Consider the following 23640-nt stretch of genomic DNA (forward strand, 5'->3'; position numbering starts at 1 on the left):
TAGAGAAAGCTATGGCAATAAATAATATCTTTAAAGAGACAGAGTGTGATACTAAAGAAATCCATGAACAGAAAAAGGAAATTGAAAGGGAGAAATAAAAAGAGTTAAAAGAGAGATGAGAATTGAGCTTTGAAATAAGACTGCATCTGTATAGTGGAAAAAGAAGTGGAACCAAGGAGAAAGAAAAGAACCGGAGAAGACTGTCAGTACCCTAGAGGTCAGAGACATTTTAGGAGGAAGGAGGTGTTCCATCAATCAATGATGTAGAGAGATAAAGTGTAACCCATGGAGGCGCACTTGGGAGACAATGTGATGATTGACAGAGATCAATTTCAGTGGAGAAGTGGGGTCAGAATCAGAAGACGAGAGAGATGAGGAAATGTTTTTGTAAAGGTAGATTATTTTTGCTTATGTTTTGACATGTTCGGTATTGAAAGGAAGGTAAGAGAAAGGATGTAGCTTAAATCAGGAAACAGACTGATGACTGATGATTTAAGTCTTTACAGAGGTGATAGTGATCATTTAATTCACCGTAGTTTTGGAATGCATGGGAGGTGTCAATTTAAGGAGTTTAAATGGCAAGATTAGGTCTGGAGAGGGGGAGTACCTTCTCTTCCCCTGAGATAGGAGAGTAGGGAGAAAGATGGGGTGTAACCAAGAGGAGAGAGACTGCAGTGTGCGCCAAATGATTTTAGTTACTTCTTTTTTAATAAAAATGTTTGGAGTGTGCACCATATAGAGTACCAAGATCCCTTGGAAAATTTGATGATGAACAAGACCTAGACAATGCTCTCAAAGCAGTTTTATATGGAAGATAAGACAAGCCCAAAAATAACTCTAGAGTTTGAGAACACAAGCTATGAAGTTAAATATAAATTTTTCTACACCTCAGTTTCTTCCTCCATAAAATGGGAATACTGAGAGTACCAGCTATGTTTCAAGCATCCCATTCTCTTGCTAGCTTACATTTCCTAGGGTTCTAATAAAAGTATTTCACCTAATGGAGACTTTCAGCCCATGAATCAAGCACTGTTTCATTCTCCATCATTGCCATCATGTTCTCATTTCCTTTTTTACCCAGGATAAATTTACTGGTCCATCATTTTAATCACTCTCTTATCCCTCCATCCAATCCATCAAGACACTTGTTCCTCTCTCCTTGAGATACACATGGCTGGAAAACCCTAACACTGATGAAACCTTACTATTTGCTTTCTTCCCATCTTTTGGGTCCCCTTGTCGATGGAGGAAAATTCCACAGAGTCATACAATATGAGTTCAGGAAACACATCAAGACCAAGGCACACATCGGCTCTGCATTTCCTCAGCGTCTACATGGAGACGCATCCCATGTTGAGGAGGGTTTTGTTCTAGTGGAGGCCCCTTCCCCAGTGCTCTTCCTTCATATAGGCCTTTGAAGTCAGCAACCTTATTAGGAAAGGGAGCTTCGGACTGCTTGGGGAATTAAGCGGCCTAGATATCATGCCAGCCGTTTACAGGAGCTCTCCGGGAAAGCCAGTAGCCCTGTACGTTAGGAGGCGCCTGGGGACCTTGGGCCCTTTTGGATGCTATAGCCCTCCAGTCATGGAAGGAGTCTAGGCTAGCCTATTGTTCAGGCATCTTAGGATGAACATCTAGGGTCATGTTTGAACAATGCTTCTCCTTCATAACAATCTATCCCCAAGACCCTTGAGTGCTCATCAGGTGTCTCTGGAATAGGAAGAGAGAGATTATTTGACTTCCACCCAAACTTTAGAGGCTGAGTTAACTGCATTTGTCACACTCCCTCAAGGATGAGCTAGCTTGTCAACCACTTCCCCTCCCCACCATTTATTACCAACAAATTCTATAGAGACCTCAAGATTGTTTCTTTTACCCTTTGACATTAAAGTTGGAAAAAGAGAAGAGTGTTTTAATCCTCCATTACCTACCTTCTGCATGGTCCATGGTGCATGAGGCTCCAGGGCAGAGGTACAGAGAGCTACTACCGCTCACTCAAAGGGCCCCTGCCACCAGTATTCGGGTCTGCAGCAAACATTCCTTTGATGCACTCTTACAAAAGCTACCAGCAGGGGTCACAGAGAGCAAGCCCTTCCTTGGCTATTTTTTTGTCCCTGATCCCAGATCCAAAGGAGAAATGTTTTATGTTGAAGCCAAATTGTGCTGACCTCTTTGGGGAGAGGGCTGGTAGAGGATTGGGCCCCAGTCCCAGCTTCCTCTTGTCTTGAATGGACCCCAGATAAGATATAGGGACCTCGGGCACCTCTTGCAGACCATAGGAGATGTGGGGAGTTTCTATCACTTGGAACAATGGCAGGCAAGCTGATCTTTCAAAGTCTTATTGGGGAGACTACAGGGTGAGGAAGATGAAATGCCTTTGTTCTCTAAAGGCATTTGAGCTCTTCCTCACCGATTTCTTTAGCATGGTTTTCTTCTCCTCTCCCTGGTTCTTGTGCTGACCCAATACTAGTGGTGTTTAATGCCCTGACAACTGTGCTAGCTCCTCCCATTCTGGCAGTTTTCCCAGGGAAATCCCTCTGTAACTAAAAGGACCCTGAAATTTGTATAACCGTTAGATCCCATATATTTTCTTGTAAGAAATCTTAAAGGAAAAATTTCAGGCAAAATACCTGTGTTTTGTGGGCTGATAACTTTAAAAAGGAGGCCTTTTAGTAGACAGTTGGAAGAGCCAGTTGGATTCCACTGTGATGCAATCAGGAATGTTGGAGTTACCATGGCGCTGATGTGAGTATATCTGGAAGAGATACATGGGTACTGACCAACAGTTCAAGTTTCATTTGGAAATGTTTTGTTGAGACAGTACCTGTTTTCCTGGAAGGAAAATCGTCTCTACTTTTATCCAAAGCAAGACAATCAGAGGAGAGTTCCCTGAAAAGGTGATGTTTGGGCTGAGGCTTGAGAGTTGCCTGGGTGCAAAGACCATCAGACAAGAGTATACCGGCATTTTTTGAGACACAGGCAGGAATGTGTTTGGAATGAGAGAGCAAGGAGCAGGGTAGAAAGGGGTGAGGTCCAGAGGTGATGGTGGGCCAGATCACTTAGGGACTTTTCGGACATTCGGAGGATTCTAAGTGGGGTGGAATAGGTGCGCCTGAAGTTTGAGGACAGGGGAAAGTGAGAGAGAATATTTGAAGGGTGGAAATTAGGGGCGCTTAAGAGGATTAGGAAACAGTAATAAGGGAGCACTTGAAATTGGGTTAATGAGATAGTTTGCTTTGGTTATTTTTTTGTTTTCTTATTTGTACACATATATTTTCTGTCCTAAATCATAACTATTACATTTGCTCTACACAGTTCAAGTTGAAAGTGGAGTGTACATGGTGAGATTTTTTTTCACATTGTTTTCAATATGTTTTTTTTCTTTTCACACACACACACTGTATTTTATTTTTATAAGGGATCAATAAACTGCCACCAAGCATTGTAAATGGATGACCACAACAAAAGCAACGATTGCAATTACCCAACACGAAACTCACTCATACTATGTCATAATATTGACATTCAGTCCAGTAATCCTCCACTGTAACAACTCCTTTACTTGGCAGTGGAAATTGATTTGTATATTTTTTGCCTCTGAGTCCTTGTGGGATTTCTTGTTTTTTTAATTCCAACAGAAAGTCACAAAAATTAAATCATCCTCATAAGTTGACTCAGTCCCACCTAATTAATTGTTTTTTCATCTTGATCTTTTGTTAGCACTTTTATGAATTCATCAGTTTTCCATTAGTGTTCTGAACATGCTTATTCATTCAGTTCAGCAGTATAGTCAGTTACCAGAAACCTGTACTTGTCAGAGTCTTTTCCATGAATTTCTTGAAGATGAAACCCTTTTATAGGAACATTTTTGCAAAAGCATCAGAGTACACCCAGAACTGTCTGTAAATGACAAAAGACTTGAAAATGACCACGGTTAAAGATTGGATGAAAGTTCATAATAATGCAATTGACAAGGAAATTTTGTTATTTCTGAGATATACATTTTAAAGTAATAACTAGAATTATGACTTAGAACATTAGACCAGAAGATATAAGATTTCTGGAAATTTCATGTAATGTCTGAAACCTTTATATTAACATATTTCCATACAAATAACCCAAAAAAAGTTTAGTATTAGTTGTTTTTTGTTTGTTTGTTTGTTTTTTTATACTGCAGGTTCTTATTAGTCATCAATTTTATACACATCAGTGCATACATGTCAATCCCAATCGCCCAATTCAGCACACCACCACCCACACCCCGCCGCGGTTTTCCCCCCTTGGTGTCCATACGTTTGTTCTCTACATCTCTGTCTCAACTTCTGCCCTGCAGACCGGTTCATCGGTACCATTTCTCTAGATTCCACATACATGCGTTAATATACGATATTTGTTTTTCTCTTTCTGACTTACTTCACTCTGTATGACAGTCTCTAGATCCATCCACGTCTCAACAAATGACTCAATTTCGTTCCTTTTTATGGCTGAGTAATATTCTATTGTATATACGTACCACCACTTCTTTATCCATTTGTCTGTCGATGGGCATTGAGGTTGCTTCCGTGACCTGGCTATTGTAAATAGTGCTGCAATGAACATTGGGGTGCATGTATTTTTTCAATTATGGTTTTCTCTGTGTATATGCCCAGTAGTGGGATTGCTGGAGCATATGGTAATTCTATTTTTAGCTTCTTAAGGAACCTCTATACTCTTCTCCATAGTGGCTCTATCTATTTACATTCCCACCAACAGTGCAAGAGGGTTCCCTTTTCTCCACACCCTCTCCAGCATTTGTTCTTTGTAGATTTTCTAATGATGCCTATTCTAACTGGTGTGAGGTGATACCTCATTGTAGTTTTGATTTGCATTTCTCTAATAATTAGTGATATTGAGCAGCTTTTCATGCTGATGCATCTCTTTTTCCTAACTTGAATGAGAATGTTACTTTTGTTTCACTGTTAAGAATGATCATTGCTATTTTTTACCTTGAAATTCTTTATCTTACAAAAAAAAGCTTCTCTTGATGCTTTGCAAGTAAGAATTTTAAAATCATGAATGGATTTTCCATTTCATCAAATGCTTTTCTGGTACCTATAAGATGATGATATTTTTCATTTACTTTGTTAATATTCTGAATTTTATCATTAAATTTTCCAATGTTCAATCATCCTTGCATTCTATTTGGTCATGATGTATTATTCTTTTACTATCTTGCTGCATTTCATTGGATAACATTCCATTTTATGCTTTCCTCTATGCTTATAAACAAAAATGGCCTGTAGCTTTATTTTTTATTGTCCTTTGTTCGTTTGGCTATCAGAGAGCAGAATAGCCTCATCTGAGTAGCTTTCCAACATTTTCTATACTCGGAAGCAATTTGCACAATAAGAGTTAACTGTTTCTTGAAAGTTTTCTAGATTCACATGCAAAATGATGTGTCTCTTGGACTTTCAGGGGTCATATCTTGAACCAGCCTCTTATACTGGGGTGTTATTCAAGCTTTCTGGTGTTTCTTGCATCCATTTTGGATATGTTTCCTCTCCAGACATTTATTCTTTTCTCTTATCTTTTGAAAATGTTGCTGTCAAGTTTCTCCTAAGATTCTCTTTCGAGATTTTAAAAATTCTTTTGTGCACTATTTCATTCCTAGTGGTTTATTTTCCCCTTCTTTCTTATGCTCGGTTATGCCCATGGTGTATTGCTATCATTAATTTCTTCCAAGAATATTTTTGGTCATCAGTGCTCTGTCTCGTATGTGTTTTCTTTCGTTAATTTTGTCTTTATTCTTTGTTATTTTTTTACTCCTACCCCTTCTTTCTCTTCTTCTATTTTATAGCTTCTTCAATTGAATGTTTAGTTCATATATTTTCAATCACCCTTCTTTTTCCTTTTGGTACAATGAAAGATATCATTCTGTTTTAATGCTTTTCACCCTAAACTATAATTTTAAATTTATCTAAATAATTTAAATACATTAAAACAAGTTTATTTCACAGAAATTTGTGAAAATCATCATAACGTGATGAATTATGTCAATGAGCCATTCTGATGGGTGTGTAACCAGCACCTGGGTTCAGAATAGAATATTCACATTAATCTAGACACTTCCTCACACCCCCACTCACAACCTCTCTCTTTCACAAAGGTAACCACTACTCTGACTTCTAACATAGATTACATTGGTACCAAAAAATATCATCATCTTATAGGTACCTTTTTATCTTTATCTAAATGGAAGCATAGAATAGGTATTCTTTTGAGTCCAGATAATTTTGCTCAGTATTATGTTTATAGAATTATTCTTATATTTTCATGTAGTTCTTGTTTATCTTCATTTCTGTATTATATTCCATTGTATGAATATACTACAATGTACTTATCCATTCTAATGTTGACTGGCATTTGAGTTGTTTCCAGTGTTTGGCTTCTGAAATCATGTTGTTCTGAACACTCTTGGACTTGACTTTCATTGCACAGACATACACATATCCTAGGCATGAATCATAGCACATGGGTAAGTTCAATTTTAGTGGATACTGTCCAAATAGTTTTTCAAAGTGAATGGAACGATTTCCATTCTCCTTACTAGAGTACAAGAATTTCCATTGTTCACAACAACACCATTTCTTGTATTGTCAATCTTATGAAATTTTGCCCTTTATTTGAATATGCAATTACAGTCCATGGTGGTGTTTTCTTTGTAGTTCCCGAGTAAATATTTCCAAACATTAGTTTTCAACCTGTCTCTATTCTTTTTTTTTTTAGGTTTTTTGTTCAATACTGCCCTGAAGACACTACATTTGGGATACCCAGCCAGGGCTGGGTGATTCACTAGATCTCAAGAGGACAGAGCCAAGTGTCAACCAAGGACATCAGAGACTTGCAGGCTCAGCCAGCACCAGTCCTGAGCAAGGCTTCTGCCCAGCGTGGAGTCCCCTGGAGAATCAGCAAGCCTAAGAAATATTATCAACTCATTGCATTAAAGTCTACTGGGGGTTCCTGCTGATATACTCCAACCCATTTTTGAAAAAGTACTGTTTCCCAGCATCTTCACCTATCCAGAACATAAATCAAAACTTGGGAGTTTCCTGCTTATTAATGAAAGCTATGACGTCTAAGTCCAACTGGGCCCAGAACCCAAGTTGTAGAATAATGGTATTTCATCCAACCAAAGAAGAGTTTAATGATTTCGATAAATACATTGCTTATATGGAATCCCAAGGTGCACACCGAGCAGGCGTGGCGAAGATCATTCCACCCAAGGACTGGAAAGCCAGACAGACCTATGATGATATCAATGACATCTTAATAGCCGCTCCCCTCCAGCAGGTGACTTCTGGGCAGGCAGGTGTGTTTACTCAATACCACAAAAAGAAGAAAGCCATGACCGTGGGTGAGTACCACCACTTAGCAAATAGTGAAAAATACCGGACTCCAGCACACTTTGATTTTAAGGAGCTGGAGCGAAAATATTGGAAAACACGCCTCTACGATTCACCAGTATATGGTGCGGACGTCAGTGGCTCCTTATTCGATCAAAACACGGAGCAGTGGAACCTTGGACACCTGGGAACCCTTCAGGACCTGCTGGAGCAGGAGTGCGGAGTGGTCATCGAAGGCGTCAACACCCCCTACCTGTACTTCGGCATGTGGAAGACCGCCTTCGCCTGGCACACGGAGGACATGGACCTTTACAGCATCAACTACCTGCACTTCGGGGAGCCCAAGACTTGGTACGCGGTGCCCCCGGAGCACGGCCGGCGCCTGGAACGCCTGGCCAGGCAGCTTTTCCCGGGCAGCGCGCGGGGCTGTGAGGCCTTCCTGCGGCACAAGGTGGCTCTCATCTCGCCCACGGTCCTCAAGGACAACGGCATCCCCTTCGATCGGATCACTCAGGAGGCTGGAGAGTTCATCGTGACCTTTCCCTATGGCTACCACTCTGGCTTCAACCACGGCTTCAACTGCGCGGAAGCCATCAATTTCGCCTGCCCGCGCTGGATCGATTATGGCAAAGTGGCCTCGGAGTGCAGCTGCGGGGAGGCCCGGGTCGCCTTCTCCATGGACGCCTTCGTGCGCATCCTGCAACCGGAGCGCTACGAGCTGTGGAAAGGCGGGCAGGACCGGATCGTGGTGGACCACACGCAGCCCACGGCGCCGGACAGCCAGGTCCTGAACGCCTGGAGGGAGGTCCGCGCGTCCCTGGGAGCCGCTCTCGCCACGAGGCACCACCTGCCCCGCCGCGCTCTGCGCCCCCGTAGGGCTGTAGCCGCGGGCGGTGGGACCCGCCACCGAGTCCCTGTGCGTGCTGTGTCCCGGCGCCCCTCGCCGGCCCGGGGTTCTTGCTCTGCCGCCCAGTTCAGGGACGCGGCCACCAGCACCTCCGCGGAGCCCGGCCCGACCCAGCCGCCGACCCCAGGTCCATCCGCCCCGGATCGCCACCCAGCTGGAAGATGTGGCCCTCGTCGTCGTCCTTGGGAACAGGGCACTCAGGAGCCAGCTGCTCCCCCCAGGGCTAAGAGGAGGCTTTCGGTAGACACAGCTCAGGACCCAGAGGCTCAGCCCCTGCCTGTGGATGCACCCTCGCCGGACAGCGCCGCCCCGCTCAGCCCTGGGCTCCAGCATCCCGCCACGGCTTCTGGCTGTGGTTGTGGCCCTGTCCCCTAAGCCCAGGGGATGCCTTTCTACCCCACTGCTCTTGCATGGGGATCCTTTGAGACTGGTCATATTTCCATTTCAGAGCTTTGGGTATTTACAGGTCACTAGCCTTGCGTGAGCGTGCCTCCTGTGCTGCCGCTGGACATGCTGGTTCCCTGGTGTTTACCAAATTCTCCAAAGTTTGTTCTTCCTTCCAGACCCTGGAATCCTTGGACACTGCTAACTCCTGTGTCACAAACTGAGGTTTCATGCACTGGACACTCTAGTATCTCTGGGAACTAGGTCCTGCTGAGGTCACCAGAGCCCAATCTACCTCACACTCCCATCCTGTGGGCCAGCTCTGGATGCTGCTGTACTTCTAAAGAACCCTGGGCTTTGATTACCCTCCAGTCTCTCTCCTTTTCCTCTTCCCCCTTCCCTTCCTGCTTTTCTTGCCAAACTAGGCCCTTTTGACCAATTAGGTCAGTAGAGACTAAGATAATAATTGATAATCTTTCTGAGTCTTTGATGTATTGAAAATGTGTTCTCTGCTAGTATGGTAACTAGAATGTTAAAATCTGAGTTTATTAAATATATTAAAGGTAACCAGAATGTTAAAATCTGACTTTATTCTTTGTGTTGTTCAGTCAGTCAACTGAGAGGTGGTCGTTTTTTCTGCACTTTTCTTAATAATTATATCAAAACATTTCAAGCAAATCTTATTTTTATGAGCTGGTTGCCTTGTGTGATGTTGGTGAGTGAGTTTGGGGTTGATTGTTGGGTTCCAGCTGGCTGGCTGGGTTGGGGGGTTTGGTTTGCAGGCCTATCTGAAGGATGACTTGGTGGGAATCACCTGGCACTTGGCTGATCCAAGTTGCTAGGAGAGATGAGCAAACAGAGGACAAAAAGTGCCAGCATGTGAAAATCTTCTCTGCAAGTCTCCACTGCCTTCTCAATGCTGTATGTATATTTCACAAGGTTAAGTCATTGACACATCCCAATAAACCAATCCACAAATAAAGGAACAAGACAATTTCAAGTGGGCATGGTTCTGTGAAGAGATGAAAGGGGATGGGATGCTAGTGCAGAATGGGCAGTGTGGTTCCGGTGGTCAGGGAATACTTCTTAGAGCAGGAGACCTTTCTGAGTCCCAAATGACAAGAAGGAAGGTCCAGAGCTGATTTCCACTTGGATGAAACAGCAAGTGTAACAGCCCTAACATAGAGCTTGGTGTTTTTGTGTGGATAGAGAGGAAGCTCATTTGTGTCTGGGGCACTGAGAAGGGAGAGGCAGTGTCCAGGGTATGCAGGACCTTGTAGCTCATGTGAAATATTTGAGTTTTTTTCAACTTGAAATGAGAAGGCATTGGAAGTTGAAAACAGCACTTGACATGATATAATTTGCACAGTTAACTAATCACCTTAATTGTTCTGTGGACCCCTTGGGGGCAGGAGAAGTAGTTAGAACATCTAAGTAATACAGGTGAGAATTGATGGTTACTGACTTAGGCCATAGTGTTGAAAATGCACAGAAGTGGCCAAAGTCAGAATCAATTTTGGAAATTGAACATGATAGTTTGGATGCAGAAGGAAACACTTCAGAGAATCAAACCACATCTCTCTTCCCTCCAGCTCTCCCCTACAGAATTTCAGTAAGAATCTGGAATTTGAAGCACTATGTAAGACTACAGGCAGGACTAATGAAAAAGTAAGGCTTCTTTGAAGTTCTGATTGAGGAGTAGCAAAAGCCCACGTCTCATCCCTATCACCATGCAGCTAGGCAACACTGTGGTAGTATAGTCTGTGGAAAACTGAAGCTGAGAGACTGCACTCAGGCTCCTCAGTGGAGGATGGCAGTGAGATGCTTGGCTGGAAAGATGATTAAGCCCTGTATTGAGATGGTGGAACCACATGATGGAAGCAGACTGGAATTACTGGGAAGGCAGCAGCCCTGGAGAGCAACTGGACCATAGTAGATCTCATATGAGCAAGGAGTAAACTTTCATGTGATAAGTAACTGAGAACTTAAGGGCTTTTGGTCCTTTCATTTAGGTCAGTTGTGGATATGGCAGTGCAGAGAAATAAGGGAACTCTGAAAAGTCTCTATGAAGACAGTAGCCTGGCTCATATTGCTATTTTAAATTTTAGAAACTGAAATTTTCCTTGTCATATTTCAGGGATATCACAATCTCTTCCCGGCAGATACACGCTCCAAATAACCTAGGATAACAAAATTGGGGGTTTTGAAGGCCAAGAGACAAAAATAAACTTCAGAAAATATTTCTTCCACTATACTCCTTATGTATTCACCCAGTTTTATACTTGAAACAAAATTTCCTTTGCCCAATAAAGAGTAGCAATGTTAAAAATACAGTTTAGTTTTACCAGTAGACTGGTTCCTAAATTAGTCTTCTTGACCTAAGTAGGCATTTCTCAAAAGAAGATATACAAATGGCCAACAGGCCCATGAAAAGATGCTCAACTTCGCTAATTATTAGAGAAATGCAAATCAAAACCACAGAGGGGTATCACCTCACACCTGTCAGAATGGCCATCGTCAAAAAGTCTACAAATAATAAATGCTGGAGAAGTGTGGATGAAAGGGAACCATCTTACACTTTCGGTGGGAATGCAAATTGGTTCAGCCACTATGGAAAACTGTATGGAGGTTGCTTAAAAACACTAAAAATAGGGCTACCATATGATCCAACAGTCCCATTCCTAGGCGTATATCCGGAAAAGGCGAAAAGTCTAATTCAAAAAGATACATGCACCCCAGTGTTCATAGCAGCCTTATTTACAATAACCAAGACATGGAAACACACCAAGTACCCATCAACAGATGATTGGTTTAAGAAGAAGAGGTATATACATACCGTGGAATATTACTCTGCCACAAAAAGATGAAATATTGCCACTTGCAGCAGCATAGATGGACCTAGAGAATATCATACTAAGTGAAGTAAGTAAGACAGAAAAAGACAAATAGATCACTTATATGTGTTATCTAAAAAACAATACAAGTGAATCTATATACAAAACAGAAACAGAGTCACAGACATAGAAAACAAACTTGTGGTTAGCTAAGGGGAAAGGGAGCAGGGGAGGGATAAATTAGGGGTATGGGATTAACAGATACACACGACTGTACAGAAAACAGATAAGCAACAAAGATTTGCACAAAAAATCAAAACAAACAAAAACAAACCCAAAAAAACCCAAGGATTTGCTATATAGCACAGGGAACTGTATTCGATATCTTGTAATAATCTATTATGAAAAATAATCTGAAAAAATATGTATATAACAATCACTTTTCTGTACACCTGCGACTAACACAATATTGCAAATCAACTATACTTCCATTAAAAAAAAAATTAGGCTTCTTGAAAGGATCAGGAGCTGGGGGTGGTAATGAAGGGGGTTCATCCAGCAATTGTATTGAAAATTCTATTTTATTTCAAGTCAACTGGCACACTCAATTTGGATACTCACAATCTGGACCACTCTTCTCAGGAAAAGATACCCAGATCCAGCTGTTCTTCCATGTCCAGTAAGTTGTTGCTATACTTAATCTTGGAAAAGCAAGGGACATTGACAATGACAATTAAATAAAGGCAAGGATAGAGCCATCTTCGTTCTTACTGCCACGATCTCTCCTAGGCCTCTCTCCACTTCTGAGAAATAACAATCACAAGTCCAGTGTATATTCATCAAGTTTGTAGACAAAAGGCTACGAAACCGAAAGTAGTATGTCGTGTGGTTTTAACAACATACCCCCACCATCACCTTTTAAAAAAGTCAATATTACAGTTACAAGATCTAAAGACTTTCCTATCTATAGTCCCTAGTTAGTTCAACAAAGTCCACTAGATCTGGGTAATTTATTTTATTTTATTCGTTCTGCTGCTGATGGACAATAGGGTTATTTGCAAATCTTTGTTATTTCGAACTATGCTTTACAGAGCAGCTTTGTATATAGGATTCCTGGGTTGTATTTATGTTCACTTTTAACTTTTTAGAAAAAGCCCGCTTGCCCTCCAATTTCCACCTCTATTGGCAGTGTGGGAGAGATTTGGTTTCTCCATATCTTGACCCACTTTTTATATTGTCAGACCTAATCAAAATGGGCAGAGAACAGCTTCTCTGATTGCTAGTAATCCTGCACATCTTCTTGTATTTATTGGCCATTTGGATTTCCTCTTTTCTGAATTACCTACTCTAAAGCTCTACCTACTTTTTTTGGTTTGACTATTTTTTGTTGTTGTTATGTAGAAGTTATGTGATATTCAGGATACTAATTCATTGTCTATTTCATGTATGATGACAAACTTCTCCTAGACTGTAAGTTCTTTTAATTTTTTACGTCATAGTATTAGTCAGGGTTCTTCAGAGTAATAGAACCGATAGGAGATATGTGTATAGCTCTTATTAGAGGAACTCATTCATTTGGTTATGGAGGCTGAGGAATCCCACGATCTGTCAGGTGGGCCGTCTGCAAGATGGAGAACGGGGAATATGGTTGAGTCTGGGTTCGAAAGCCTGGGAACCTGGAGTGCCCATGTCAGATGTCCCAAAGCAAGGGAAGACGGATGCGTCTGCTCAAGCAGAGAGAGTAAATTCACCCCTACTCTGCCCTTTTGTTGAATTTGGGCTCTCAGTGGTTTGAGTGATCCCACCTGCAGTGGTGAAGGCGCTCTTTACTCAGTCTACTGATGCAAGTGCTAATCTCTTCCCGGAAGAGCCATGCAGAACACACAGAAGTGATGCTTTACCAGCTATCTAGCATCTCTTAGCCCAGTCTACATGTGAAATTAACCATCACAGTCATTAGTTTGGAATCATTTAAATATATCAGACGTTCCCATCATGGTGCTTTTGGTTCTTTAAGCCATTGTTCCACCCTGAGTTCATACAGACCTTCTTCAATATTTTCTCTTAAAATTCTGTGTTTTATCCATCTGTAATGCACCTCAAATTTATTTATGTAAGTGGTATGAGGTCAAGCTCCAATCCCACCCACCCCTCAAAATAGTGCCAATGCCACTACCACATATTGAATAGCCCATCCTTCCCCATTGGTTTGGTACGCTACCTCCATCGTAGGCAGACTCCCACATATCCATGTGTCTGTGTCTGGCCTCCCTATTCTGTATGCAGATACATTTGTCCATTGCAGCTCAAATACCACAGTTCGGTAGAGGAGAAATCACCCCTCTTTGTTCTTCTTTTAAGGAATCATCTTGGGATTCTTATTTGAATACTTCCCTACTTACTAGATCTGTCACCTTGAGCAAGTTTCTTAATATCTCCTTGATGCGGTTTCCTCATATGAGAAATAGGGTTCCTAGGATTTCCCTTATACGGTCATTATGAAGATAAGGCATAAATAAATTATTTTATGCAGAGTGCATTGAACAGTGTCTGGCATTAGATAGTCACCATATATTAGCTATTTTTAATAATATTTGTTCTGTTAAAGGTACAGAGAAACTTCTGTGGATCAAAAACAATGAAAAAGAGAGTGAAAAGACAAATCAAAGAGTGAGAACAGATATCGCGTTACTCATACCCAGTAAAGAAGTAATAAGCAGAACATATAACGACTACCAAGACAGACAACCGAGCAGAAAAATGGACACAATACTTGATGAGGCACTTCCTGAAGGGCCACCTCCAATCAGACAATAATCATCAGAAAATTGGTTCACCCCTATTAGGAACCAAGTAAATGCAAATCATTATGAGGTGCCCCTGTTCCCTCACCTGATCGGCTAAAACTGTAAAGGCAGAAAATCACCAAAGGTCTGCGAAAGTGAGGGGCGATGAACACCCTTGCACGCAGCTAGTGCGTAAACTGGTAAAATGTGTTGAAAACATCTGGCAACTTGCAGTTTACATATTCTATGGCCAGTATAGGCGTCAGAGAAGTTTCAGAGCAACGCTGTTTGTAAGAGGCCAAAAGTGGAAACAACCCAAAGCCCCATCTACAGTAGAAAGTTTATATGGTTGAATACTTTACAGCCCTGAAACAGAAAAGTCCAGCTGCATGCAACGGCGTAAATGATGAAAAATTACACCAAAAATACACTAAAGTACATAAATACATTTGTGTTTCTTCACGGTTATATAAAGTTTTCAAAAATGGACAGAGTTTTAATTTTATAATGTTTACCAAAATTACTACGTGAATAGTTAGGATAAGGTCAGTGTAGGAGGCAGAAGGGGCTGTAATCTGGGAAAAAGAGCACAAGTCAGGCAGCCAGGTGCCTGGCAATGTTACATTTTTTGACCTGGGTAGTGGCTCCACTTGTGTTCACTCTATAGTTATTTGTTGAAGTGTACATATATGCTTTACAGATTTCTGTGAACACTTTCTATTTCATAATTTAAAATATTTTTAAAAGTGCTCTCAAAAATAAACTCAAAATGGATTAAAGACCTAAGTGTAAGGGCAGACACTATCAAACTCTTAGAGGAAAACATAGGCAGAACACTCTATGTCATACCTCACAGCAAGATTCTTTTTGACCCAGCTCCCAGAGAAATGGAAATAAGAACACAAATAAACAAATGGGACCTAATGAAACTTAAAAGCTTTTGCACAGCAAAGGAAACCATAAACAAGACCAAAAGACAACCATCAGAATGGGAGAAAATATTTGCAGATGAAGCAACTGACAAAGGATTAATCTCCAAGATTTACAAGCAGCTCATGCAGCTCAATAACAAAAAAACGAACAACCCAATCCAAAAATGGGCCGAAGACCTAAATAGACATTTCTCCAAAGAAGATATACAGATGGCCTACAGACACATGAAAGAATGCTCAACATCATTAATCATTAGAGAAATGCAAATCAAAACTACAATGAGATATCATCTCACACCGGTCAGAATGGCCATCATCAAAAAATCTAGAAACAATAAATGCTGGAGAGGGTGTGGAGGAAAGGGAACACTCTTGCACTGTTGGTGGGAATGTAAATTGATACAGCCACTATGGAGAACAGTATGGAGGTTCCTTAAAAAACTACAAATAGAACTACCATACGACCCAGCAATCCCACTACTGGGCATATACCCTGAGAAAACCATAGGTCAAAAAGAGTCATGTACCAAAATGTTCATTGCAGCTCTATTTACAATAGCCAGGACATGGAAGCAATCTAAATGTCCATCGACAGATGAATGGATAAAGAAGATGTGGCACATATATACAATGGAATATTACTCAGCCATAAAAAGAAATGAAATGGAGGTATTTGTAATGAGGTGGATGGAGTTAGAGTCTGTCATACAGAGTGAAGTAAGTCAGAAAGAGAAAAACAAATACAGTATGCTAACACATATATACGGAATCTAAGGGGAAAAAAAAAAAAAAAAAAAAAAGGCCATGAAGAACCTAGTGGCAAGACGGGAATAAAGACACAGACCTACTAGAGAATGGACTTGAGGATATGGGGAGGGGTGGGGTGAGATGTGACAGGGTAAGAGAGTGTCATGGACATATATACACTACCAAATGTAAAATAGATAACTAGTGGGAAGCAGCCGCATAGCACAGGGAGATCAGCTCGGTGCTTTGTGACCACCTAGAGGGATGGGATGGGGAGGGTGGGAGGGAGGGAGATGCAAGAGGGAAGAGAAATGGGAACATATTGTATATGTATAACTGATTCACTTTGTTATAAAGCAGAAGCTAACACACCATTGTAAGGCAATTATACTTCAATAAAGATGTTAAAAAAAAAAAAAAAAAAGAAAAGAAAAAAAAAAAAAAAAAAATTAAGTCACATAGTGGTTCATAGAATCATTTGGTTTGTAGTGTGTTGTATTGTAGACTGTTTCCAAAACTCAGATGATGTTTCTAATCTTTTTCATTCTAATACTGTTTATTGATGCCTTCTCCTGTTTATTTATTATTTACAATATTATATTTAGTAATACGTAAGTTTCTGGACAGTTTTAGACTTATAAAACATTGAGCACGTGGATCACGGAGTATTGACCCGACCCCACTCACATGTCCCCCTATTAGTAACATCTTACTTACCATGGTGTATTGATTACAATTAATGAACCAATGTCAATATGTTATTGTCTACTAAAGGCTATCATTTGTTCAGATTTTCTTACCTTTTACCCAACGTCCTTTTTCTGTTCCAAGATCTCATCTAAAATGTCAAATTACATTTAGTTTTCATGTCTCCTTAGGTTTCTCTTGGCTGTAACAGATTCTCAGTCTTTCCTCGTTTTTGACCAAAAGTTTGTATAGAAACCTGACAGTTTGGGGGAATACAGGTCAGGTATATTGTAGGATGCCCCTCTAGTGGAATTTGACACTTTTCTTATGATTATCTTGGGTTTCTGTATGTTTTTGGAGGAAGATTACGGAGGGAATTTTATCACATTTTAATCACATCATATCAAGGACATATACTATCAAAGTAATTTATGACTTTTTTTTTTTGGCCACGTCTTGCAGTTTGTGGGTTCTTAGTTCCCTGGCCAGGGATCGAACCTGGGCCCTAGGCAGTGAAAGTGCGGAGTCCTAACCACTGGACTGCCGGGGAATTCCCAGTTTATGACTCTTGATGTTGACCTGGTTAAAATGGTGTTTGGCAGGGCCCTCCTCTATAAATCACTGCCCCTCCCCGACTCCCATCCCCACTTGCCCCTCTGCACCTGCTTCTCGCACTCAGGGAGCACCACTCCCTTTAGCAGGGAGGACTAGATAATTTATTAACCAGTTGTTTCTTTATTTTATTTTTTACGTAACAGACTTCTTAATTAATCTTTTATATTTTTGTATATGGTTGTTTTCCCTTTTGTTTTTTGAATTGTTCTATCATTTTTATCTTTTTCTTCTTTCAAATAATTCTGAGGTATTTTGGTTTAGTTTTTACTAACTACTTGCATACAACATAAAAATCAATAGATTTTTAGCTATTATACGGATATTGTTGTAGATGTTACATGGATATTCATTTTTAAATGAATATGGTTGTGTTCAGTTTTTTGATTATTGACTTTCAATTTTTTTTTTTTTTAACTTTTTTTTTTTTTTTTAAAGTATTTGTTTTCTTTAATTTATTTATTTATGGCTGTGTTGGGTCTTCGTTTCTGTGCGAGGGCTTTCTCTAGTTGTGGCAAGTGGGGGCCACTCTTCATCGCGGTGCGCGGGCCTCTCACTATTGTGGCCTCTCTTGTTGCGGAGCACAGGCTCCAGATGCGCAGGCTCAGTAATTGTGGCTCACGGGCCCAGTTGCTCCGCGGCATGTGGGATCTTCCCAGACCAGGGCTCGAACCCGTGTCCCCTGCATTGGCAGGCAGATTCTCAACCACTGCGCCACCAGGGAAGCCCTGACTTTCAATTTTATTTCATGATTGAAATAAAAGATTGATCAAGATGGTACTCAATATGTTGATTCTATGGAATTTTTATTGAGATTTATTATGTGGTCTTACAGTGGTAAATGTTTGTAAATGATTATATGTGTTGAAAAACATTTTGCTATGTGGTTGCTGCAGGTAATATAATCAAAGTTGTTAAATTTTTGTTTAAACTTTTATAACATTAAATTTTCTTCTGTCCTCATCTATCAGTTTCTGAGAGAACGGTGTTTGAAAAAATAAAATCTCCCACCATGATTGCAAATATGTCACTTTTACTAATAATTCTCAGTCTTTGTGTTCTATATCTCAGTGCTGTGTGTCTAGGTGCATAAAGTGCATCACTGTAATCTTTCCCATGAGTTTTTCTTTTTGATAAGTATAAGCTGTTCTTCTTCTACCTTATAAATACATTCGATATTAATTGCTGCTAGACCAGGTTTCTTTTGTTTAATATTTGCTTGGTTTGACTTTCCCAATCCTTTTATTTTCAACCTCTTAGCTCGCTGTAAGATTGGTTTAAAAAATCAAAAGGGCGCAGACAAAGTGGGCTGACCAAGCAGAGCAATTACCGATGATTGGTGCCGCTCAAATTATACCTTTGCCCAGGTAGAAAGCCAGAGCCATCAGGACATGGGCCTGCATTTGGAGGCCAGCTGCCCAGAGAACACTGTCTCTCTCTCTGGGTCCTTGAATATCTCCAACTGGAATCAGGATTTTGTTGGTAGAAGGTAGGTCACTTTATTTCTGTTATTTGTGCTTATGAGCAAAAGAGTTATTTTCCTACCAGAAGTGTTAAAAAATGGCACTATTTATGCATAGAGAGAGCGAGAGAGAGCGAGAGAGAGGGAACTATACATTGGGATATCCTTTCCTTGAGATTTTATTTTTAAACTTTTTTCCAACTTGTGAAGTTAATTTTTTTCTTAATATTTCCTTGGTAAAAATCACAAAGATTTGCAGGAAAAAGCACCTCATTGAGTGAACTGCGATCTAATGGGAATGAGAGGGTTTCTAGAACTGGGTAAGGAGTGTGTCAATTGGAAGGGACTTGAAAATTATGTGGGATCAAATTAGAGATTTTGATTGGATATGAGGGTATTCGAATTGGGGTGGTACTGATTGAATTGAAATTGCTGTGGGACATATATAGTCAGACTTTGAGCACAGCCTGTTTCATTCAGAGGCTGAAACCTTCAAGGAAACCATTTTCTGGGTCCTAGTGTATCATCATTTGGAATTAAGATTTTAGACTAGCAGAAGGCAAGCACTTTTTTGGCCTTTTTTTTTTTTTTTTTTTTTCCTTTAAAGCAAAAAGATGAAAAGGATGACATTTTATATCAGAAAGCAACTTTTTTTCCCTGGTAAAGTTCTCATTTATTTATGCATTTAAAGTACAAGCATTGCATGCATATCATTTTTATATTTCTTCATTGGGGCCATGTATTTCTGTTATTAAAGCAATTAAAACCTTTTTACTCTTTTTTTTTTTTTTTGAAGATATATTCTCTTTATTATAGTTACTCATCACTATCATCTGTGCCTTCTGGGTCACTTTGGTAGTTCATGTTACATTTTTCCACATGTAAATTATTTTTATCATTTTACATGATGGAGAAGATAATACACAGGTGTGAATCCATTCAGAAAAATAATTCATAATGCACAGATTATAAGAGCAGACAGAATTGAAATTAAAATTCCTTATACAATACAGATACAGATTTCCTTTTTTTTTTTTTTTAATTGGGGTATAAATGCTTTACAATGGTGTGTTAGTTTCTGCTTTATAACAAAGTGAATCAGTTATACATATACATATGTCCCCATATCTCTTCCCTCTTGCATCTCCCTCCCTCCCATCCTCCCTATCCCACCCCTCTAGGTGGTCACAAAGCACCGAGCTGATCTCCCTGTGCTATGCGGCTGCTTCCCACTAGCTATCTATTTTACGTTTGGTAGTGTATATATGTCTGTGCCACTCTCTCACTTTGTCACAGCTTACCCTTCCCTCTCCTCATATCCTCAAGTCCATTCTCTAGTAGGTCTGCATCTTTATTCCCATCTTGCCCCTAGGTTCTTCATGACCTTTTTTTTTTTTTTAAATTCCATATATATGTGTTAGCATACGGTATTTGTTTTTCTCTTTCTGACTTTCTTCACTCAGTATGACAGTCTCTAGGTCCATCCACCTCAGTACAAATCACTCAGTTTCATTCCTTTTTATGGCTGAGTAATATTCCATTGTATATATGTACCACTTCTCCTGTAACCATTCAACCATCGCTGGACATGTTTGTTGTTTCCATATATTATCCATTGTGAATAATACCTCAGAGAATGAGGGAGGGCAGATATCTCCTTCATATTCTGTTTTTATATCCTTTGGATATATTCCCAGAAGTGAGACTGCAGCATCAAATGTTGCTTATACTTAAAATTTTTGAGGAACTGCCATACTGTTTTCCATAGTATGCACCATAGCTGCACCAGTTTACATGCCTACCAAAAGAGTGTACTTTTTGCCCTTAAATTCAAACTTTGAGATTAAGACTGCTATACAATTTTCTTTAACTTGATGTTAAATCAGTTTGTTTTGTCATCCACTTATTTTCAATATTTTGTACTTTCTGTAGGTTTGGCTTGGAAACTTCTATGAAGAGACTTTCTGCTACAGTGAGGTGAGAAGCCACCCATGCACTCAAGCCTGGGAATCTGGCGAGGCCTCAGGCACTTATATCCCTAACAGAGGAAACTCACAGAGCTGCAGGCTGAAGCAGGACTTGGCTCAGAGAGCCCTCTCCTCTGGGAAATAGTCTATTTTCTTTGGCTCCAAAATGCTGGCAAGAGCGGAGTCCTTCTGGTGGATTGACAAGCCTGGAGAAGATACCACCTCGTTTGTGTAAAAGTTCAAGTCTGAGTTCCTGCCTCTCAGATATATCTAAACTTCTTTAAAAATAAAGAAAGTATAGGGAAGGTGTTACTCCCCAGCATTCTCAGGTATCCAAAGCATACCTAAGAAGCTGGGAGTCCGTTGCTTATTCTATTGCCGCCATGTAGTCTAAGCACTTTGGTAGCCAGAACCCAAGTTGGAAGATTATGACCTTCCACCCAACTGTGGAGGAATTTGAAGACTTCAACAAATATATTGTTTACATGGAGTCGCAAGGTGCACACTGAGCTGGCCTAGCCAAGGTAATTTCCACCGAAAGGATGGAAGTCCAGACAGACGTCCGATGATATCGATGACATCTTAATAGCCGCTCCCCTCCAGCAGGTGACCACTGGAAAGTCAGGTGTGTTTTCTCAACACCACAAAAAGAAGAAAGTCATGACCATGAGCGAGTATCGCCGCTTGACAAACAGTGAAAAACACCAGACTCCGTGTTACTCTGATTTTGAGGATCTGGAGCGAAAATATTGGAAAACACGCCTCTATGATTCACCAGTATATGGTGCGGACGTGAGTGGCTCCTTATTCGATCAAAACACGGAGCAGTGGAACCTTGGACACCTGGGAACCATTCAGGACCTGCTGGAGCAGGAGTGCGGGGTGGTCATCGAAGGCGTCAACACCCCCTACCTGTACTTCGGCATGTGGAAGACCGCCTTCGCCTGGCACACGGAGGACATGGACCTTTGCAGCATCAACTACCTGCACTTCGGGGAGCCCAAGACTTGGTACGTGGTGCCCCCGGAGCACGGCCGGCGCCTGGAACGCCTGGCCAGGCAGCTTTTCCCGGGCAGCGCGCGGGGCTGTGAGGCCTTCCTGCGGCCCAAGGTGGCTCTCATCTCGCCCATGGTCCTCAAGAACAACGGCATCCCCTTCGATCGGGTCACTCAGGAGGCTGGAGAGTTCATCGTGACCTTTCCCTATGGCTACCACTCTGGCTTCAACCATGGCTTCAACTGCGCAGAAGCCATCAATTTCGCCTCCCCACGCTGGATCGATTATGGCAAAGTGGCCTGGGAATAGGGCTCTGCATGACCTTTGGAAAAATCTGGGTCAGAATAAGGGAGATTTCAGGTGAGCACCCTGAGGAGATTTGAAAATGTGTGCCTGGGTGGGGGCTCTAAAGGGGACCTATAATTACCAGCTGGGAAGGGAGTTGGGGTTTAGAATAGTAGCATTAAGACCAGAGATTTGGAGATAGCCTCAACCACCAGAGGGCAGACAACAGAAGCAAGAAAAACTACAATCCTGCAGCCTGTGTAACAAAAACCACAGTTACAGAAATACAGACAAGATGAAAAGGCAGAGGGCTATATACCAGACAAAGGAACAAGAAAAAACCCCAGAAAAAACAACTAAATGAAGTGGAGATAGGCAACCTTCCAGAAAAAGAATTCAGAATAATGATAGTGAAGATGATCCAGGACCTCAGAATAAGAATGGAGGCAAAGATTGAGAAGATGCAAGAAATGATTAACAAAGACCTAGAAGAATTAAAGAACAAACAAACAGAGATGACCAATATCATAACTGAAATGAAAACTACACTAGAAGGAATCAATAGCAGAATAACTGAGGCAGAAGAACGGATACGTGACCTGGAAGACAGAATGGTGGAATTCACTGCTGCGGAACAGACTAAAGAAAAAGGAATGAAAAGAAATGAAGACAGCCTAAGAGACCTCTGGGACAACATTAAACGCAACAACATTCGCATTATAGGGGTCCCAGAAGGAGAAGAGAGAGAGAAAGGACCAGAGAAAATACTTGAAGAGATTATAGTCGAAAACTTCCCTAACATGGGAAAGGAAATAGCCACCCAAGTCCAGGAAGCGCAGAGAGTCCCATACAGAATAAACCCAAGGAGAAACACGCCGAGACACATAGTAATCAAAGTGGCAAAAATTAAAGACAAAGAAAAATTATTGAAAGCAGCAAGGGAAAAACGACAAATAACATACAAGGGGACTCCCATAAGGTTAACAGCTGATTTCTCAGCAGAAACTCTACAAGCCAGAAGGGAGTGGCATGATATACTTAAAGTGATGAAAGGGAAGAACCTACAACCAAGATTACTCTACCCGGCAAGGATCTCATTTAGATTTGATGGAGAAATCAAAAGCTTTACAGACAAGCAAAAGCTAAGAGAATTCAGCACCACCAAACCAGCTCTACAACAAATGCTAAAGGAACTTCTCGAAGTGGGAAACACAAGAGAAGAAAAGGACCTACAAAAACAAACCCAAAACAATTAAGAAAATGGTCATAGGAACATACATATCGATAATTACCTTAAACGTGAATGGATTAAACGCCCCAACCAAAAGACATAGACTGGCTGAATGGATACAAAAGCAAGACCCATATATATGCTGTCTACAAGAGACCCACTTTAGACCTAGGGACACATACAGACTGAAAGTGAGGGGATGGAAAAAGATATTCCATGCAAATGGAAATCAAAAGAAAGCTGGAGTAGCTATACTCATATCAGATAAAATAGACTTTGAAATAAAGAATGTTACAAGAGACAAGGAAGGACACTACATAATGATCCAGGGATCAATCCAAGAAGAAGATATAACAATTATAAATATATATGCACCCAACATAGGAGCACCTCAATACATAAGGCAACTGCTAACAGCTATAAATGAG

The 23640-nt window shown here is 40.8% G+C and overlaps 1 long non-coding RNA gene and 1 pseudogene across 2 annotated transcripts in view; both read left to right on the top strand.

Moving 5' to 3' along the window:
- LOC309636721 overlaps positions 1-23640 on the top strand; it is a 939587-nt gene that overhangs the window by 732169 nt on the left and 183778 nt on the right. The gene's annotated exons all lie outside the window — the stretch shown is intronic.
- Positions 6888-8664, top strand: LOC309668019 (lysine-specific demethylase 4D pseudogene; annotated as a pseudogene). Its single transcript has one exon. The product of its transcript is annotated as a lysine-specific demethylase 4D pseudogene (transcript).

Source organism: Balaenoptera physalus, assembly GCF_965194825.1.
Source record: "Balaenoptera physalus genome assembly, chromosome: 10".
NCBI lineage: Eukaryota > Metazoa > Chordata > Mammalia > Artiodactyla > Balaenopteridae > Balaenoptera > Balaenoptera physalus.